Source organism: Rhinoderma darwinii, chromosome 7 (genome assembly GCF_050947455.1).
Source record: "Rhinoderma darwinii isolate aRhiDar2 chromosome 7, aRhiDar2.hap1, whole genome shotgun sequence".
NCBI classification, from domain to species: domain Eukaryota; kingdom Metazoa; phylum Chordata; class Amphibia; order Anura; family Rhinodermatidae; genus Rhinoderma; species Rhinoderma darwinii.
Genome location: NC_134693.1, coordinates 5,286,743 through 5,308,768, shown reverse-complemented (window position 1 = coordinate 5,308,768; position 22,026 = coordinate 5,286,743). Strand labels below are relative to the sequence as shown.

Sequence of the window (22,026 nt, the reverse complement as noted above, 5' to 3'; positions counted from 1 at the left end):
TGTGAATAGCAATTATCGCGCCGTTTTTCGCCCGCGGCCATTGAGCGCCGCGGGCAGAAAACACGCTTTCTCCTGCCTCCCATTGAAGTCAATGGGAGGTCGGAGGCGGAAGCGCCCGAAGATAGGGCATGTCGCTTCTTTTTCCCGCGAGGCAGTTTTACTGCTCGCGGGAAAAAGACGCCGACGCCTCCCATTGAAATCAATGGGAGGCGTTCTCGGGCCGTTTCTGCCGAGTTTTGCGACGCGGTTTCCGCGTCAAAAAACTCGGCAAAAGACCCCGTGTGAACATAGCCTAAAGGTCCTTTTACACCGTCACATTTTGTCTGTAACAACAAGCGCCGATCAACGAGACCGCTCGTTGATCGCCGCTCGTTTGCTCCTGTCACAAGGAGCTATGTATGGGGACGAGCGCTCGTTACTCCGATCGCTCCTCCTCATACATTTCCATCATGTCGGCAGCGCGTCTCCCTGTTTACACAAGGAGATGAGCTGCCGATAACTATAATACTTTAAGCTGCAGAAACCATACGATCAGCCAATGCACGAGCGTTTGCTTGTTCATCGGCTGATCGTTAACCTGGGCGATAATCGGGAACGAGCGTTCACGGAACCCGATAATTGTCCCGTGTAAAAGGGCCCTGACGCACATATGAGACTAGATCCCTTTTCAGGTGTGGTTGGGACAGAATTGTGCATCACAATAGGGACTGTCAGCACAGGGGTCACTGGAAAGCGAGGATACTTTGGCGCAGTAGTTTATCGCACGTCTGTGTTTCCGCTGTCTCATTCGTTCTTGGGCCTCGGCTGTTGTGAGCGTTACACAAACGATGTAACAATGGCCGCTTATCTGTAAGTGTATTATTGAGTTGTTTTACTAAAGCCGTCTCCGTGCTGTTCTTCACATGGAGCGAGGCCTTTGTTCTGCGGATTGGAATAGCTCGCTTCTTGTAATACTCTGTATAATATAATTATTTGCATCATTATTAGGCTTCTCCGCAGCATCCGGCTTTTGTATTGTTTTGTGTTTCACGTGAATTAAAACTGCTTAGCGCAGCCGCTTGGACAGTGTAAATCCATTGGCGTAGCCGGGACGGGGCAGGAGATAAGTGGCTCTTCAATGTGAGACTGTGCTGGAGAGGACCCAAGACTTAAAAGTCTATGGGAATAATGAACTGGCTGGTTCTGGTTCCTGCTCTGTGCCGCTTTATCTGAGGAATTTATATGTAAGGCTTCCATGTAATTACACGCTTTTCTCTGGATTGTCACCGCTGATCTCCTTCATAACTGTTTCTTTGCAAAATAATCTCATTAATAAAGGATCCGATCAGTTTCTAAGAACCACAAATCACAACAGATCTTCACTCATTCTCTTTACATTAAAAGGAGTTATTCCACTATTCAGTGAGGGGGCGGAGCTGTGACAACTGGAGTGGTTGTCACTAATAACGGATGAAATGGTGTATTTGGTATGTCAGCATGGTGGATCTCAGGAGTGCATGATCACAATATGAAATAATCCCAGCAGTAAAACAGCTAGCACTGCCATAGAGGGACCGTATATTTTTGGAGGCCTTACCTCTTAGTAATTACGAACCAGCGATCCGATGAGCATATAAGAATTACAACTAGTGAATATAAGCGTGAGCAGAGAACAGGTTGTGGACAGTGAGTTATTTATCATAGAGCATCTCCCTCATGGCCCCGTAGCTGAAGCGTCATAAGAATGGGAAAACAGAACAGCTATCATTTGACAGCCTCTCTATTCATTCAAGTTTTCATTCTGCAAACTGCAAGTGTCTGTCTGGACCTGTTTTTCATATTATTTCATGGTATAAACAGTAATATTATTTTACGGGGATGGTGTCCCTGCTTTTATTGCTACAATGTTTTATCCTCTGCTAGTAAAATGCCCATTGCATTCATAAAGACTGGGAAGCAAAGCCGCGCCGTTCTGCTGACATGGTAATTAGATGGAGACGTGACTGAACTTACCGGTAAATAACAGGTTGATTTCCTTTTTCCTTTATGTTGGAAGCTGGAAAGAAAGAAGCGCCATAATAGAAAATAAGAAAATCTGTCCTGTTTCCCCGGTGACCTGTCAGTTTATCTGTCACGGTGACCGTAAGCCCATTAAATCTTCGCTCAGCTGATTCCCTTTGATTGTTTACACGTTTCCTCTGGGTCAGCCGTATCTAGTTTGCTTTTAGGGACTCGCTACAAGGACGGATTGGGCTCAAAGAATTTCATTTCTACTGAAACTTAATAGCTTAAAAAAAAAATGCTACGCTGCCTACCAGCCTCATCCCCACCCCTTCTTGTCCAGAAGATTACCTGAAAATGTCTCTTCTCACGAATCGAAACCTGAAAGAAGGCGGCATCAGAGCGGAGACGGGGAACACGGCGCTATTTGTTTTAAATTGGTTTCAGTGTTTAGCTCTCTGCTAGAAACTTTCCATTACTCCTGGATGGCCGTTGGCAAGTCTCAGCTCCTAAGTGACGCTTACTCATCCCTGGCCCATCTATCGTCCCGTCCTCACCATAGCCGCTCTTGTACGGCTCCAGCCGGGGGACGCTCCATGGGTTTTTGGTTGCTTTTCGCTTTGAAACCCACCCAGTGTTCATCAGCTGGAGGCAGAGTTGCTTTAATAGAGATGCTAAAAACTGTTCTAGTTAATTAAATGCATCGCGCTCGATGGAAGTTGTCTCCAAACGAGAGAGAGGGAAGCATTTTATAAATTTATTCAAGAGTAATTCCACCTTAGGACAGAATTCACACTAGATAACATGTTGCCCACGTTAGTCTATTAAAGGGCCACGGCATCAAGTGCAACTTATAGAATATGGGCGCTAATAGAAGCAAGACCTATGGATGGAAATGTTTCTAGAGGTTTTTCTTTTAGATTACCTCTAGTGCTGTATTATTATATTGATTACATAAACAGGTGGTATAGCCCTTTAAGATGCTGAGTACTCTAATCGAGTCATTAATTTATAAGCAATTCAGGTAGAATATAACCCGCGTTCTCACCTGATCACCGTAAAACACCTTCATTAATACCTCCTGGTTTCTCTGCTCCCCATTGTTGACATAAGGTTGATTTACTGTGACGTTTCGTCCTGATAATTCCCATAGACTTATGATTAGAACGTGTTTATTTTCATGCAGGGCGGCAATAACTCTGCGCGTAGGATTATCTCAGGATTTAAGCTGATTATTGGGATGCTCATATCGCTTGTACCGTTGAATTTGATTAAGGTTGCAACACAACTTTATTTAACCAGCTTGTTTAATATTTGTCTCTACATGGGACCCGGAGATAATAACTGATGTGCAGTAAAAGGTGTGGCACTGTTTTGTACTGCTTGTAAAATTTGTGAGGATTCTGGGTACGTGACCTCTATTACACTTCCTCAGCTGCATTCTCGGTGATGTCACCTCTTCTCTCTAGTGAATGGATAGGCTGCATTCTCAGTGATGTCACTGCTACTCTCTAGTGAATGGATAGGCTATATTCTCTGTGACGTCATTGCTATTCTCTAGTGAATGGATAGGCTATATTCTCTGTGACGTCATTGCTATTCTCTAGTGAATGGATAGGCTGTGATGTCACCGCTACATTCTCATCGCTGCACTCTTGACTGGATATACTGCCTTTTCAGTGATGTCACCACTCCCTAGTGAATGGATAGGCTACATTCTTAGTGATGTTATTTCCGGTCTTTAGTAAATGGATAGGCTATATACTCTGTGTTGTTACTGCGCTCTACGGAATGGATAGTCTGTATTCTCAGTGACGTAATTGCTACTCTTTAGTGAATGGATAGTCTGTATTCTCAGTGACGTCATTGCTACTCTCTAGTGAATGGATAGTCTGTATTCTCAGTGACGTCACTGCTCTCTAGCGAATGGATAGGCTGCATTCTCCGTGATGTCACTGCTCTCTAGCGAATGGATAGTCTGCATTCTTAGTGATGTTACTTCTGGACTTTAGTAAATTGATAGGCTATATAATCAGTCTTGTCACTGCTACTCTCTAGTGACTGGATATACTGCATTTTCAGTGATGTTACCACTCCCTAGTGAATGGATAGGCTGCATTTTCTGTGATCTCACCGCTGCTTTATAATGGATAGATAGCATTCTTGGTGATGTCGCTGCTTGTCTTTAGTGACTGTATATACTGCATCCTCAGTGATGTCACCACTCTCTGGTGAATAGATAGGCTGTATTCTCAGTGTTATGTCGCTGGTCTCTGATGAAAGGATAGATTGCATTGTCATAAATACTGTGTCTGTGTATGCAATCACCAGCAATTTTTAATAATCTATTTTAAGGATTGAGTAAATTGTGATCTGATAAAAGTTGCGCTTTAGTGTTAGACTTTGTCAGTTAAAGCTATTGGGACAAACTAATGTCTTGTGTTGCCATTGGTACTATTAGCCAGAAAAGACTCGTCCGGCCGCTGTGCAATCACAGGAAAGTGCTACAATTTTTAGACTATGCAATTTGGCTCCAGAGAAAATCATGTGGTTAAAGGAAGGAATCATCTCTGACAAAAGAGAAAACTGGTGACTCTGACTCATTTTTGTAAAACTTTTTATTTTTCGACATCTTTCCATACAATAGCACTTTGCCTGAAAGTTCTGAACTTTGAAGTGGAAGTCTGCATAAAATATCACTCGTCATGTCTGAATACTCCCAGTCAAGTACAATGAACCAGAGCTGGGAGAAAAACACTTACAGTGAAAAGGATGAAAAGTATCCAGCTTTAGAATACGACAATTTTGTGTTGCTAGACTCCTCCGCACGTCTATTGTTTCATTTATCCAGAAACTGATAGATTTAGGGTGTAAAAGACTTGAGCAGAAATATGATGAAATACCAGAAAATAGATAGAGGATACGGTTATATACCCTATGGGACCTTAAAAATCAAGTCAACAAGTTTTTGGGTGGAGTCATCCCTTAAAGAGGCTCTGTCACCACATTATAGCTTTATGCTAATTAGTTTCTTAATGCCCAACTGGGCGTGTTTTTACTTTAGACCAAGTGGGCGTTGTACAGAGGAGTGTATGACGCTGACCAATCAGTTTCATGCACTTCTCTCCATTCATTTACACAGCACTAGCGATATAGCTATATCGCTATGTGCAGATACACTAACGCTACTGAAGTGTCCTGATAATGAATATACATTACCTCCAGCCAGGACGTCATGTGTATTCAGAATCCTGACACTTCTGAATCTTTTCTGTGAGATTACAGCAAGGCAAATGTAATCTCGCGAGATTATGCTGTAAACTGTCATTTAAAACGAGATTTACGTTTGCCTTGCTGGAAATCTCACAGAAAAGATTCAGAAGTGTCAGGATTGTGAATAGACCTCACGTCCTGGCTGGAGGTAATGTATATTGACTGTCAGGACACTGCAGTAATGTTATAGTGTGTTTATGTGGCTGCACATAGCGATATAGCTATATCGCTATGTGCTGTGTAAATGAATGGAGAGAAGTGCATAAAAGCGAGACACCTGTCCACCGTCTGTGTATGGTATTTCAGCTCAGCCCTATACACTTCAATGGAGCTGAGCCACGATACCACACAACCCACGGACAGGTGTGGCGCAGTTTTTGGAAGAAAGTAGCCAAGTTTTTCTAATTCTGAACAACCCTTTTGCAACACCGAAACTTCAGCTTTGGACATTTACAAAGACCGGGATGTAGGGGAGAGGAAGCATTAGGATGGCTGTAACTCAACATAACAATTCAGATGTGATGCGTCTGCCCCTTCTGGGCACGGTAATGGAATTGGCTGAATAGATCATTGAAAGACTTCACCCGTGCTAGTTATCAGCTGTAGAAGAAGCTTAAAGTCCGTATAAAAAGATCACTGGGGATGACTGCCCCATCCTGGCCTCAGGACCGTGGACTTACGGGTTGCCTGAACTCATTTACTTTGTGCCTGGCTGATGGTGACAACGCAGACGAGCTTTCCTGCAGCGGATTCTGCTACGACAGAGGTCGTTATGTGATTCACACTTCAATACAATCAATACCTCTGACGGGAACGTCTCACTGTGGAAGCCGAAACTTTATTTCTTGCCATTAATGAGGGAAAGTTACTTAATGGTCGTTTGCCCTCACAGAAAGGGATCACAGCTCCGACCTTCTGCTGGACTGACAATGGATGGGGCTGGAAAGGGATACAATGGGCACTAGATCTAAAGTGGGTCAGCTAGAACATCGGAAATGTAATCTATATCCCTATACACATTGTACAGACAAAGGCTGAGCTCCATGGTCACAATATTGAAGAGGACCGACGGCAGCCCGAGCCTAGTATTCAACCGGTAGCTCTAGGAACAGGGTAAACACCCAACACGACATCAGAAAAGATAAGAGGTGGTCATTTTGGACTTTGCATATAGCCGCATACAACATATATTGCAACCCATATGTGAACTGAGTGACCCTGTAGAGTACAAGTCCCAACGGGTCATTTTCCAGCCCGTGTCATAATAATAGGCCGCTTGCCCTAAAGGAGTAGCCCACTGTGATTAATATGGAGCTGTTTTTGCCTGTCTGGTCTTATCCTGTCTAAAGTTAGGACAGTATTAATCAATCTCCCCAATCTCTTGCCTGACGAGGTGACACTTAGTTCTCTTTTTCATTCATCATTTTGTATTTTCCTTGCACCTTTTGCCTGTGATGTGTGTCCCCTGTGCCATTGCCAGTATCTGAGTAACCCTCCTGACCTGGGTATAACTGGCTGGTCCTGTTGTGGGAGGAAGCTGTATGTACATGTAGTGAGTGATGATTGCAGATTATTATCAGCAGATGACTGTCGGCTCCTGTATATAGGAGGCATAGCACAGAACTGGTTCATCCGTCAGGTTTCCCAGAAGCGCTGAGTGTGGAGGAATTTTCAGAAAACCAGGTATATTCTGATGCCATTCATTGTGTAACCTGCTGTAAGTGTACGAGTAGTGGGATTACGTGCACCATGATGGATAAAGTCCTGATCATATCTGTGAAGTATAGTCACTAATGCCATGAGGCCATACCATGTCTGAGGCTGTGACCACCCTGTCCATGTAATGTCCACATCATATGACTCGTAAAATTTGCAACTTTTTCTCCCCACTGAAGTCAATGGAAATGTCTCGTTCGTAATGCAACTGATGTGTAATCTTTGCTGGCGGCATTTTAGTCTCCCACATTGCTCAGTTCTGTTCTGGTTTATGGGTCGCTGTAGAAATAATCCGGCCCTGATCTAATCTGCGTCATCTATAAATAATCATTCAGATGCGTTCTGCCTCCGCTCGTCCATGTGTCCTGAAAGTCACACTCGGTGATAGTGCCGCACCACAGACACTTCACGTTCTCCGTACCTCCGTGTGTCTCTCATATTTCATACGTGGGAATCCACAAGAAACAAAATTGTGGCATTCTCCACTAGATGAGAAAACGGTGTCAGTAGCAGATTTAGGAAATATTTCTTCTTCTATGGGAACCTGCAGTTTAAACATAAAAATATACTTAGCCGCTCTGATGACCAAATGAATCCACAAATTACAAAAGTCCAACATTCCAAGAGTGTGTAGGGAGTTTTACATTGGGCGATTATCGGGCAGATCATTAGTTCATAGAACGCTCGTTGCCGATAATTTCCCTGTGTAAACTGGGCAGCGATCAGCAGATGAACGAGCAAACGCTGGATCATCTACTGATCGTATCGTTCTAAAAAAGTTAAATATTATGGTTGTCGGCAGAACATCTTGGTGTGTAAACAGGGAGACACGCTGCAGACATGATGATAATGTATGGGGACGAGCGATTGGAGTAACGACCGCTCGTCTCCATCTATAGCTTCTTGTGACAAGAGCAAACGAGTGCCGATCAACAATTCTCTATAGGCGCTATGATGCTGATTACTACAGTGTAATTATTTTAAAAAAATGTTTATTATTTGCAAAGTTAGGAGCATTTTTCTAAATATGCTAATTTGGCTATACTTGCCAAATGGGAGGTAACTCTTTCTTTTCACTCCGGGCGGTGTAATGTTTTCTGTATGACGCTGTCCAATCAGCATACAGCTTCTCCCCCTTCCCTGCCCAGCAACACAGTGTGATCATATAGTATACAGCCTCCATTTCCGACTGTGTTTTCAACTGGTGATACCTCCAGTTGTTTCACAGCTAGAACTGACATCCCGATTAGTATCTCATCACCCCTGTTCTAGGTGGTCCACAGCCGGAGATTTGGCTGTTTGAAGTGATCCCCCTTCCCTCCAGCCTCAGTCTCTCAAACTGTGTGAAGCAGCTTCATGCTGATTGGACAGCGTCAGAGGCTGGGAGGAGCTCCACCTCAGGAGAATCGCTGGTGGTGACACCCGCTTGTCTAGTATCGCCTCATTTGTATATTTAGAAAAAAGCTCATAACTTATGAAATAATCTTTTTGGGACACAATTTTTACTAGTATTATCAGCGTGACAGCGCCTATTAGATTGACTAGGACATAGGGCATTACTAAACTAGTGACAGATCCCCTTTAATGGTACTCACAAAAGTAGATTAAAAACAGTAGGGATCAATAAAAACGTGGCACGCCAAGTCTCTTAAACATATGTTTTCCTGATGTATTTTTCCCCATTCAAGACAGTGGAAATATAATGGAATGTGCGCCCGGCGAAAGTGAATCAGAAACACATTGTAACCTTCTATTCAGTGATACATTTCATGACTTTGTATCACAGTTATGTGTTCTTGTTATGGAGATCTATAAACAAACATGAGCGTAACCCCAGAGAGACGGAGAATTGAAGTATTTCCCCGGCAGCTTTGTTCTCTCACATCAGGTGCTTGTCCGCTGAGGGTTGTCCGGTTGTTAGATGACGCTGTAGCGCGCCGTGACCTTTTTAAGTTTTCTCAGCCTCCCCGATCCACCTCACAGGTTGGGGAGAAGCTGAAATTAAGACGTGCGCAGCTTTAATGGCCGATTTGACATTTCAGCCTGGATTCCTCCATCTGATTAGCTGGCGAAAACCCAAACCATGGCAGCTGACGCAGGATACTGTCCCCCTTGCTGAACATGCTGTAAGCCGCCGTGCCGCTCATTGTTTTCATTCGAAGCTAGCAATTAGAAACCATCGTCTTGCCCCCCCATCTCCGGTGAAAGGTTTGCTAACATCTTTCTAGAGAAACAAACACGCAGGGGGAGCGCGCACCTGGGGGTGTCAGGTGCCACCGTTGATGGAATGTAATGAAACATAGCAAATGAGAAGAGCATTAGTAGACAGAGAAGGACAATTATTGATCATTAAAGCAGATTAAGATGTCGTAGGGTGAGATGTGCACTGGAGCTTGAGAAGAATCTGCAAGGAACAATTATCTGAGACGGCTCGGCTGCTGCTTATCGATATGAGGGATGTCGGGGTTACACAATGATGTCAGCCCATGATGGAGACAATACGGGCAACTGTCAGCACAAATCTGGCTTCGTATTAAAGAACATTTCTCCTGAAATAAATGAAACAAGTCGTCCTCCTTCTCTTCCCTCGGGTTGTTAAAGATTCTCACTGAATCTGTTTCTGGGAAAGCTGGGTGACATGGCTGCCAATACAGCTCCCCCAGATCCTCATTGCTCCTGACCTCCTGCTCTTGATTCTCAGCTTGACATTGTGCAGGCTTTTACTTCTTTGACTACAAGTACCAGCATGGCTGTCTGCCCCACACATTGGCAACATACTCCCTACGTGCCGTAATCTTCCTCCTTTGCCCCGCATCTTGTTGAAGATTATTAGGGCTCGTGCACACATATTTTGCTGTTGTCACGTCAGTTTAAAAGGGATTTGTGTCTCCGTTGTGACATCCGTGTGGTTTCCGTTGTCACTCCGCGCCTGTTCCGTTGTTCTGTTTTAAACAGATGTTGTGCTTCGGTTTGTCTTCCGTTTTAAACGGTCCGTTAAAATCCATCTTGACGGCAGGGAACTTTGGCACGCCCTGCCATTGCTTAGCAACGGAACCGTGAAAAACGTGTGCCGTCCGTTGTTTTGACTCATAGACTTCAATGGGACCCACGGTCACTGAACGACGGACAAAAGTAGGACAGGAACTTACGAGCGGAACCGTCAAAACAATTGAAGTGTGCATGAATGTGTCAGGGTGCTATCGGTTCAAAAAACGGATAGCACCCTGAAGAAAATCTGAAGTGAGCATGAGGCCTAAGGGCCAATGTACAGGGGCTCAGAGGTAATACAGCAAGCAACGGAGCATGCCCCATCCATAAGAAAAAAAAATTCATACTGCATCTACAGAAAAACTTGTCCCTCTGAATTTAATCGGAGTCGTAGAGGTGCAGTATCGGTCAATAGCAGGACGTTTATTACCGCAAAATCCATTAGAACTGTCCACTGCATGTGCAACTAAGTCTCTGTTCACACTGGCGTCAGGGCTTTCATTTATAATGGAAGCCATGATACTGTAATGACCAGTTTTCTGACAGATCCAAATGGATATTGTTAGACCATGTTGACTTCAATGGACGCCGCCTGTTTTCCGGTATTTATAACGACAAGCGTAGCGCTGCAGAAGGCGCTATTTTTACTGTAAAAAATTACAGAAAGCCCTGGACTTTAATGTGGCCAGAACCTAAGGCTCCAGTAACAGTGTGCGGTCAAATCGCAGTTTATCGGCGCGATTGCCTTAAAATCGCTGCAGAATGCTGAAATTTCACCGGACTTTATGAAGACTCTTGGAGTTCCAAGTCCTTCTGCCTGCAAAGCAGTCCATGGTAGGACTACAAGATTCAGCGCACCTCGACCTTCACTGCATGATACTGAGCAATTAAAACCTTTTACTTTTCTAGATATTACGGTTCTTTTCGGTCTCACAGCTGCTGGTAAGCGACCAGTTATACGGCTAATGATAATGGATGAGTAAGACATTCGTATGTTTTGCCGGGGACTACGCTATGTGATTATATTTTATATATTGTATGATAAACGTATGACCTCAATACTGCACATATTTGCATATTTGATAATGAACGTAAACTGAATACAAATCAGTAGCCACGAGCTGTGTCGGGACAGTGGGGAACATTCATCAAACTAAGTGCAATTGAAATAATTTGCAAAATAATGGCTGGGACAAGAAAGATTTACGTCATGAGGCCCGAGGCTCCAATGTCTTATGTAGCTCATTTATATAAAGTGAGCAGCGTTGGCGACAAGTACACCACATATGTATTCCATGGTTTTGACTTTATATCGGCACCTCCACTATGCACACATTTTTGCTTCTTTTTGTAGAGATTATTTTCAAATGCTCCCCCTAGTGGCCAAAAGTGACACGAAAAAAAAGTGGTTAGTCGGGTTTTCAAAGCAAGACCTGTGCGAATTGTCATTTTCTCTAGGGTATTCAACAGATTTATGTTACTTTGTTGTGGATGTGAAGAGCATGACCACGCTGCACCTGATTTATAACACATAAATCTGCAATCGTATGTTATCTGAGTTTGGTGTAACTGCACCTTTCTGTGGATATTCAGATTTTGCGCTAAAGGAGTAAAAGGGGTTGTCCAGTGCCTAAAGATTCATGGCCTATCCTCAGGATAGTCCCATCAATATGTGATCGGTCGGGGTTCACCTCCCGGGACCCCAGCCAATCAGCTGATTTGAAGGGGCCTTAATTTCTTACTTGCTCATACTGTGAATCGCAAACACGCTTGTAGTGGCGGTTCACAGTATTACCGCCTTATCCCATTCGCTTCAATGGGAGAAGGCTGTAGTGCTGTGAACCGCTGCTACAACTGTACGAGCACTGCGGCCCCTTCAAAATAGCTGATCGGTTATCGATTTTTAGGGGCTTTACAACCCCTTTAATACATACATCTAATGAAATAAGTAAAGTTTTAAGCAAATTTACTTGCTGCAATTTTTGCACTTTGTGACCGAGCTGGAGCAGAGTGGAGCCATGACGTAATGCTGTATATACATGGGTAGTATTTTGTTTTTGTTTTGTTTCTTCGCAGATTTGCAAAAAGCAACTTCTGTAAATACATCCTAAAGCAAATTAGTTTTTGCCCATTTTTGGAGTCACTCCTATGTTCTCATATCTCCCAACTTTCAGGTATTGCAAAGCGAGACAACTGATGTGGCGTGCTGCAGCAAAATGTTTCCCCTGTTAAGCCATGCCTATAACCCCAGCCAAACCTCGCATACCCAGTTCAGCCCACACAGTATCATGCTCCCATAGTGCCTCCCTATAGTATAATGCCCCCATAGTTGCCCACCACACAGTATAATGCCCCGCACTCATTATAATGTCCCATAGCTTCCCCCACACAGTATAATGCCCCCATAGCTTCCCCCACACAGTATAATGCCCCCATAGCTTCCCCCACACAGTATAATGTCCCCAAAGTGCCTAATTAAAAAAAAAATACTCACCTAACCTCGTTCCCACGACGAGTGGAGGAGATCCCTCTGCTCTTCCGGTCTGTGCTATGAGTGGCTTGGCGCAGATAGGCGTGATGTTGTCACTTCTCACAGCCAGCGTTACATAGTGAATGGCGGAGCAGGGAACTGAACGCTCCCTGCTCCACCATTGGATTCAAGTGTGTCTGCGTCCTGATTAAAATCATTATTGACTTCGGTAAGTTTATCTAGTGCTGCTATTTGCCCCTTTTTATCAATCTCTAGAATAGTGGCTTTACCTTTCCTTTCTGACCGAATTGCAAAACAAGTCAATACCCCTCGGGGACGGCGGTTTATTGCACTTGTAGATAAACTACCACGCCGCTGAGGAACTTCAAGTCCCAGCAAACCTTTTACTAGCAAGTTGTTGACAGATGATGCTCAGGGTATCACAGTAATTCTGTTGCTGATCAGGACAGAAATGAATGAAGGTGTGTGCAAAAATGCAATTTACATAATTGTGATGAATTCTTCTCTAATTGTCTCTATAGGATTCCCCTGTGCTGTACATTCAGCATAATAAAATAACGCAGCGGAGGAGAATATGAAAGTAATCAGAATAAACTCCCATAAATCATCACAGGCTCATATATAAATTATTGGGCATACATTTGCATTCGTTTGCATACATTCTCCAGAAAGGAGTGTTACACGGACACCTTCTGTAGAGGTCACCTCTGTGAGGCGCGCGCCGGTCACGTGCTTGTCATGATTATATCATTATATCTTCATCATATTGGGTTATATCGCGCACCTAGCACACGTCAGCCGAGGGCCGGGTTCACACATCGGGTATTTGTTGCGGAAAGGGCACCCGAAATATCTTAAAGTAAAGTCCAGGGTAAAACGTCCGCAGCGGGTGCTAAACATGCTGTGAATATATAAATTGATTTGATGCCAATCTCATCCATTGTAATGGAAGAAATCCGCGTGACACATGCAGATTTTGGTGCACATTTCCATACAGTGTGAACCCTGTGAAAATTCTGCCTGTAAAAATCAGCACAGTTTTTTTGGACGTGGTTTTGCACCTCTTTCTTCAATTGGCAAGGGAAAAAAAACGTTGGTCGTTCGAGGTGTTTTTTCCGTTTGCTATTGATTTCAATGGGGTTTTTGAGGCGAAAAACACCAAGACAGGGCATGTCACTTCTTTATCCCGCGAGCATTTTTTACGCTCGCGGGAAAAAAATGCCTCCACCTCCCATTGAAATCAATGGGGGGCAATTTCAGCAGTTTTTTTGCCATGGAAACCGCTGCGTGAAAACTCTGAACAGGGCCTTAAAAGGACACTAACGCAGTCTATTGCTGTGCTGGTGGATATGTCTTATTGCTCCGTGTCCTCCGCTATTTCAGGCGGAGTAGAATCTCACTGTGGGAGAGGTGAATGCAGTCTATTGTTCCCTGTTATCAGCTATTTCAAGCCAGGGAGAGGCTGACTGTAGTGCTCTTCAATGGGATGAAGTGCAGAAACCTCTCCTCCGCATGATCACATCTCTATCACATATCTCCAGTGCTAAGAATCTTCGAGACATTTACATGTTGATATCCGCTGTTCCTCATATAATGCACCCGCACTATTATAAGCTCCACATTTCAGAATGACTGGCCCTTTAACTACATTTTATAAATACGTTTTTTTTCTTTGCAACTTACAGAATGACAGACATGATAATGGGGGGGGGGGGGTCAGGTATTATATTTTTGGATCTGCCATTCGCTATAATAGGGAGGGACTACACGTGCTTAGCCGCCTCCGCAGGGAACAGGAGACCAGGTACCAATCAATATGTCATAAATGTCTGTAGGGGAAACCCCTTTAATGCCTGTGGCTGCCAGGCTGCAGTTTCCTCCTATTCATGGATTTGGGCGCCAAGAACTTGTAATATCCGCTCTATTATCTGCACTGGGTCTTCTTAGATCTGCAAGATGGTAAAGCATTACGAAGAGTTGTGAAAAGCCGTTTACGTAAATAACGTCATAAAAATAGAGCGCGCAAAATATAAAGGGTGAAGAAAAGCTGTGAGAGATGAGATCTGAAGGGTAGAGGAAGCCTCGGACACTAATGGCCTCTCCACCACATCCGTAGCCATATGCGTAGAGTGCTGGAGTAACCAATTAGTGGTTGTTCTGCAGCCGGTCGCAGCGCTGATGTACGAGGCTGCTCCAGCTTTTACAGCAGAAAATGTATCGCTTAATTATTCATGGCAGGTATATTATTGCAGGAAATGAAGGCGTCGCGTAGAAAGAGCTGTGAATGGGGCTAGTACCGGAGACAAAAGGAGGAAGATGGGTGGGCAGCGGTTGGGGGGGGGGGGGGCAGCGCCTGGCATTCATGTGTGTATACCATGCAAGGAAGGAAACTCCAGGTTAAGCTTCTCAGAGCGGCTCTATTTAGGTTCATTAGCGAGTTTCTGTTTGCAGGTCCCTATAATCTGCTGAAATGTTAAGCTGTTAAACTCCTCATTTCAGTTTGTGGTAGATCATACAAGCCCCCGACCCCCCAAACACCCCCAACCATTATTCATCATCTCCCCGCTAAACAAATCCTTGTCAATAAAGCCGCCACTAATTCTCCAGCTTTTATTTTCCCGTTTGATCTCCGTTTTATATGTGAGGATTAAATAAATCTTTTATTCAAAGTTTAGAGTGCGCTGAGAAGCTGCTGCTCACTTCAGGGATGTGCGGCTCTACGCCATGGCCGGTCAGCACAATGGTCTCTCTTAGCATCTTAGTACAGCACATTCACCACTCCTACGTCATCTACAGCAGCAATGGTAGCTACTGTTTTGATAAATAGAAGAGGGAGACTGATTCACCGGCCCTCACGAGTCTAAGACCAAAGCTCCTCACCATGTGCATCACTAAGACCTGGACGAGTCAACAACTTCAGACTCTCCGTATCAAGTAAAAGGAACCATCAGCAGTACCATGGTCCATAGACTAATACTGAAGAAACCATCAGCAGTACCATGGTGCATAGACTAATACTGAAGAAACCATCAGCAGTACCATGGTGCATAGATTAATACTGAAGAAGCCATCGGCAGTACCATAGTCCATAGAGTAATACTGAAGAAACCATCAGCAGTACCATGGTGCATAGACTAATACTGAAGAAACCATCAGCAGTACCATAGTCCATAGACTAATACTGAAGAAACCATCAGCAGGTCCATAGACTAATACTGAAGAAACCATCAGCAGTACCATAGTCCATAGACTAATACTGAAGAAACCATCAGCAGTACCATGGTGCATAGACTAATACTGAAGAAACCATCAGCAGTACCATAGTCCATAGACTAATACTGAAGAAACCATCAGCAGTACCATAGTCCATAGACTAATACTGAAGAAACCATCAGCAGTACCATAGTCCATAGACTAATACTGAAGAAACCATCAGCAGTACCATGGTGCATAGACTAATACTGAAGAAACCATCAGCAGTACCATAGTCCATAGACTAATACTGAAGAAACCATCAGCAGTACCATAGTCCATAGACTAATACTGAAGAAACCATCAGCAGTACCATGGTGCATAGACTAATACTGAAGAAACCATCAGCAGTACCATAGTCCATAGACTAATACTGAAGAAACCATCAGCAGGTCCATAGACTAATACTGAAAAAACCATCAGCAGTACCATAGTCCATAGATTAATACTGAAGAAACCATCAGCAGTACCATAGTCCATAGACTAATACTGGAAAAACCATCGTACCTTGGCCACAGACTAATACTAAGGGAACTATCAAGCTGTACCATTGCCCATAGACTAATACTGAAGGAGCCATCACGCCGTACCATGGTCCATACACTGAGCTCATGCATACATCATTTAAGTTTTTTTAACGTATAACACACTGACCCATTCATTTCTATGGGGCCCATGCACATACCCGTTTGTTTGTTTGTTTGTTTGTTTGTTTGTTTTTGCAGATAGCACACAAGGAGCAGGTCCTGTCTCTGTCAGTTTTTCAGGATCTGTCTCGCCCATTCTATTCAATGGTCTGTTTAAAAAAACAAAAACTAACCACACATGGAAGTTATCAGTGTGCGGTCCGTGTTTTGCTGATCCGTTTTTTTTGCGGCCGTATTAAAGGACAAGGATGTGTCCATGTAGCTCTAGATGCACAGTAGTCTTACATCTGGAATGGCCCCAGTAGCAAATTGACCCTCCCATTGTATCCCATGGATTTGCGGTACAGTTTGCTCATTTCTTCTAATGAATAAGAGCTTGCCTGTGCTCTGCATTACTGTATCCTCTGTAAAGCGCTGACACTTTGTAAGGTAAGGATGATAAATGCCCCTTTACCGGCTGATACTCTATAAGAGAGGAGGACGTTACACATTGTATCGATTGGATCATCCATTAATGTAACATTGTAAGGTATCCGTCATTTCAGTGTTTATATGGCTCCGCTCTGTCCTAGAACACCCATATAATGTTACTATACACGAGCCCACGGTGACTGATTGCCGGTTATTCCATGTGAAATATTCCACAGTGAAACCTCTTTGAGACGACCACCCAAAATTGCATTAAGAAGTGATCTTCTCGGGGGGGGTGGTCTTCTCAAAGAAAATGGTCAGTGTGTATAGTATATGGTGGAACTGATCACCTGGTCTGGATATAGAGGTGTTCGTTTGGAGAGGGTTTATTGTAATACATTTATTACAGGGGCTATGGACCTTGTCTCTCGTTTACAGATTTGTGATTCACCTATACTATATAAAGCATAACAATATTAATCATTTTCTGAATCCCATGAATAATACAAATTGATAATGGGGTTGTTGTGAATGTGCTATAGAAAAGTATCCGTTCACTAATAGAACATTCATATGGGGGACCCTTTACATGACATATTATTGGACGACCATTCAGTATACCTTCGGCCATGGAAAAGACTTAAAATTGCAGCAGGTATTTACGCAGTCCCCTGAGATCTTTACCTCTTACTCCTATGCTGAAAAAGTGCATGCTTACAGTGAATCTCCACCTTTTATCATTGTCACTTTTAGATCCAACATTCTGTGCTGATTAATTTCATATATCTATAAATGACATCAATATATAAGTTTCAATATGTTTATAGTAGGCCTTGCTCAGTTTTTCTGATACAAAGCTTGAAATCCACTGCTTTCCTTCACATAGTCATAGTTAGATTATATAATTCCACTCTTCCATCAGCCACCACTAGGGGGTGTGAACCACAGACTGTTTATTGAACTCAACAACTAAACAATATGTATTGAGCTCCCTCTAGTGGTGGCTGCAGGCAGATAGAATCTTATAATGTAACTCTATGGGAGATGTATATATCTGTATGTAGTGAGCTCCTCCTAGTGGTGACTGCAGGTAGAAGAATGTCATCATGTAACTATGGAAGCTGTATACCGTATTTTTCGGACTATAAGACGCAGTTTTTAGCAAGTATAAATCTTGCCAAAAATTCCCTGCGTCTTATAGTCTGCAGTCAAGGGTCCCGGCAGCGCCGGGCCCCCTGACCGCTTCTTACTTAATTGCTTTGCGACACATGATGTGCCGGCAAATCATGGTGCGGGGAGAGGAGGATTATTGGAGAGGGCTCACACGCTGAGCCCGCTCCATACACTGCAGGTGTCAGCTGTGTTTTTCTAGTTAAATGCCGCGGTCAATAGCGACCGCAGCATTTATAGGGGTCTTCCCATAAATGTCAGATAGATGCGGTTCCCACCCCAGGGCCCCATAGGGCCCCCTAAACCCCGTTCTAGCTTACTCACTCCGCTGTCTCCCGGCCACTTACTGGTTAGGTGGTCGGGAGTTACGGAAACAGCCGAGTGCTCGCTTAGTTACGCTGTTTCCGTAACTCCCATGGAAGTGAATAAAAGTTACAGAAACCGTGTAGCTTGCGTGCTGCGCTGCTTCTGTAACTGCCATTCACTACAATGAAAGTTTTACGGAAACAGCGTAGCTCAGCGAGCACTCGGCTGTTTCCGTAACTCATGTATTGCAGTGTATTGTACCAGAGATCTAGTGATCGCTGGTTCAAGTCCCCTAGGGGAACTAATAAAATGTGTAAAAAAAAAAAAAGGTTGATTCATTTTCAGGAGAGTAAAAAAATATTAACATTTTTAAAAAAAAAACCTTTTCACATTTTTCCCCAAGCACAATGTAATTTTTTTTTTAAAAAGGAATGAAATAAAAAGTGATAAAGTCGCATGTACCAACAATGGCTCTCAGAATGTGGTGAAACAGAACAAATTATTTTTTTTAACAAATAGTTTTTTCTTTGTAAAAGTAGTAAAATATGAAATGTTTTCCTATTTTCTGATGTCTAAAACCTGGGTGCGTCTTATAGTCCGAAAGATACGGTATATCTGTATGGAGTGAGCTCCTCCTAGTGGTGGCTGCAGAAAGTTATTATGTAACTCTGAGAGCTGTATAAATCTGTATGTAGTGAGCTCCTCCTAGTGGTGGCTGCAGGCAGCAGATTGTTGTCTATGCAGAGGATTTGGACCTCTGTATCAGGAAAATGAAGCGCCGACTGCTATAAAGATATATTAAGAAATTATCAAATACAGAATTTTGGACCAGTTTAAATTAAAACGCAAAATGGTGGTCTGAAAAATTGAGTAATTCTTGCTCCAGCCAGGGGAGTGGCAGCCATCTAACCCTCTCACTGTCAGGGGATCAGCAGTGCCGGCGGCGCTTATCAGTGTGCGCAGCACCTCCAGATCCAAACATATTCAGACTCCTGCTTAGCTAGCAGGGCCACACAATTATTCATTAGGGAGTCTTAAGGGCCCAGAATTTTTTACTATCCCCCACAGTAGCTCATCTCCCCTCTTACCATCAATCACCCCCTGCCCTGTCTCCATCACCTCTCATAGTCTCCATTCCCTAGACAAACACCATGAAAATTGTTTGCTTTGTGCCAGGTATTATCAGGAGGTGGAGGAGGCCAGGAAAGCGAGGACATGGTGCAAGAAACAAACCAAATAATTACTGAGTAATGCTGCGGCCTCATGCGGGTGTGAGGTTGCTGGGAGATGGTTGTACTTGTGCTGAGGTTGTGGAGTAACGCGTGTGATGAATACAAGTGATCTCATTTAACAGCATGGGAGGACGTGGTGCTGAGAGACGGCAATTTCAAGCTGCAAGAACTAATGCTCAGTCCATTGGCGTTAATTTGTCCCCTTTTACTAATAACCGGTCCTTCCCTGCCCCCACTCCAGCTCGGTGTGTGTATACACCGCTAATGGACTGATAAAGAGCACAGCAGCAGAACAGAACAAACTTCTACCCTAGAAATGTTTAGTGGCGAAGAACGTTTCCTACAAAACTCAAAATATGAGCGGAAAATCCTGAGTTCTCCTTGTGAAGCGGCTTGATATTCACCATTATCTGTATAGGACCAACTCTAATGATAGTGCCCGTACAAGCTGCCACCCACCTGATCACCCCTCTCCTACTGTGCTGCCAATCTGTAGGTTTTCTCATTTTCACTTTAGTTATGTCATTCTAATTATGAACCCGGAAGATCCGGATGAACAGGGTTCTAGATTCTGCCATGGAAGGCGATGGTTGTGGTGCAAGAAATTTGTAATAGGGACACTTAAAATGTGAATTTAAATGCTAGGACAAATATATATAGATTGCAAGCTCCAGGGGTGCAGGAGCTCCATACCATTATCTCATTTGAGCTGGCTACACCGCTCCGTATATATGCAAGTTAATGAACACTGCCTTCCTGGTGGGTACAATATGTTCACTTAAAGGGCCACTAACCCTCGCAGTTTGAAGCTTATAAGGGCTCGTCCACACGCTGCAGAATTGCCGCATTTTTTCCAGCCAGAATTTCGGATGGAAAAAACACAGCAGCATAGTGGATGAGATTTATCAAATCTCATCCACACGATGCGTAAAAATTCTGAGCAGGAATTGACCTGCGGTGCATATTTTTTTCGGACCGCAGCATGTCCATTCCTGCTGCGGAAAGTGGACTGGATTGCTGCGTCTTTCAGAGGTGATGTCACCATCCCCCAGCATTGTGAAAAACACTGCGAAATCCGCAACATTTCCTGCCGTAAAAACCGCAGGAAATGGTGCGTTTTTGCCGCAGCGGAAAATCAGATTTTCAATGGAATTGCTGCAAAAAATTTCTGCAACAATTCCGTTGCGTGTGGACGAGCAGCAGCATTATAAGAGAATCGTCAGTTTGTCACATGTATAGTTAATATCAATGTAAAGCCCTGGAGATTTGTGACATGAAGTAGTGATCACTCATCATATAAAGAACACTGTACACCTTGGTATAAAATGGCTGAGAACAGGGAGCAATAGACTATTTTCACCTGTATAGCAAAAGGATAGAGGATACCTGTGGGTTTAGTGTCCCTTTAAGATGCCATTATAAGAAGCTCTGTACTTTGATCTCTGAAATTGCTGATATGTCAGGAGACGCATCCCCCTTCATAAAGCCTGTCTGGATAACGCAGCGCCCCTCCAGTCTCTGGCGTTAGGACGGCGTAAATGGAGACCAGCAATTTCATTTCATCAAGTATTCATTGTGTGGTTGCTGATGAAGCAGCAGAGAGGTAATAGTGATAATGTATCTGTTCCCAGCAGTGTACACAGCTCTCTAGCCGAGTCATACAGGGAAGGAGAGCAGCGGCTGATGAGGATACGCAGAATTTTATTTATAAAGCCAGGGGTCCACGGTGACGGAGTACGCTGGATTATCATACTAACGCAATGGGGTTAGATCCCTGTAGATGCATGTGATGTCATGTGACTGCGATATTGAATTATTGTTGGATCCCCCCCCCCCCCCCCATAATTTTATATTAAAATGGCACCTTTTGCAATACGGTTTTAATTCTCATACCTTCTGAAGGCTCCAACCCAAATCTCAACACATGGGGTGACCTAACATGCCGTGGAGCCACAGACCAGGGCCCCAATGCGCACGGCCGTAATTTTGATCCGCAATTACGGACCGTAATTGCAGATCAAAGTACGGATCCATTCATTTCTATTGCCCACAGACACCTTCCCATATATTTACGGGAAGGTGTCCTGGCCGTAGAATGGCTCTGTAGAAAAAAAAAAAGAACCTGTCCTATTTTGTGATTTTACGGACCGTGCTCACATACTTTATAATGGGAGCACGGCCCGCAAATGCGGGTGGCTGTCCGCGGCCGTCCGTAACCATAATCATGGACCGGAATTAAGGCTACGGCCGTGTGCAGGGGGCCTAAGGCCAGTTTTTCATTTTAGCATCTGCAATGCAGCCGCGACACCTGGAACTCCCGTGGTTCAACTGAACCAAACTCAGATCATCATAAACCTGTATTGTGGTGCAGGTTGGGTTCAGTAAACCATAGGAGTCCGGGTATTGCATCTGTACCAGAAAGTGCAACTGCATAATGGCATCTGACGCTGGCCTAATTCACACAACCGTAGTGATCTTGCGATCCACAAAACCACGGATCCGTTGCGCTCCATTTATTCGCAAAAAAACCTTCCATAGTGCACCCATGTGTCATCAGTAT

The 22,026-nt window shown here is 43.9% G+C and overlaps 1 protein-coding gene across 17 annotated transcripts in view; it reads left to right on the top strand.

Moving 5' to 3' along the window:
* PTPRF (protein tyrosine phosphatase receptor type F) overlaps positions 1-22,026 on the top strand; it is a 717,955-nt gene that overhangs the window by 529,663 nt on the left and 166,266 nt on the right. The gene's annotated exons all lie outside the window — the stretch shown is intronic.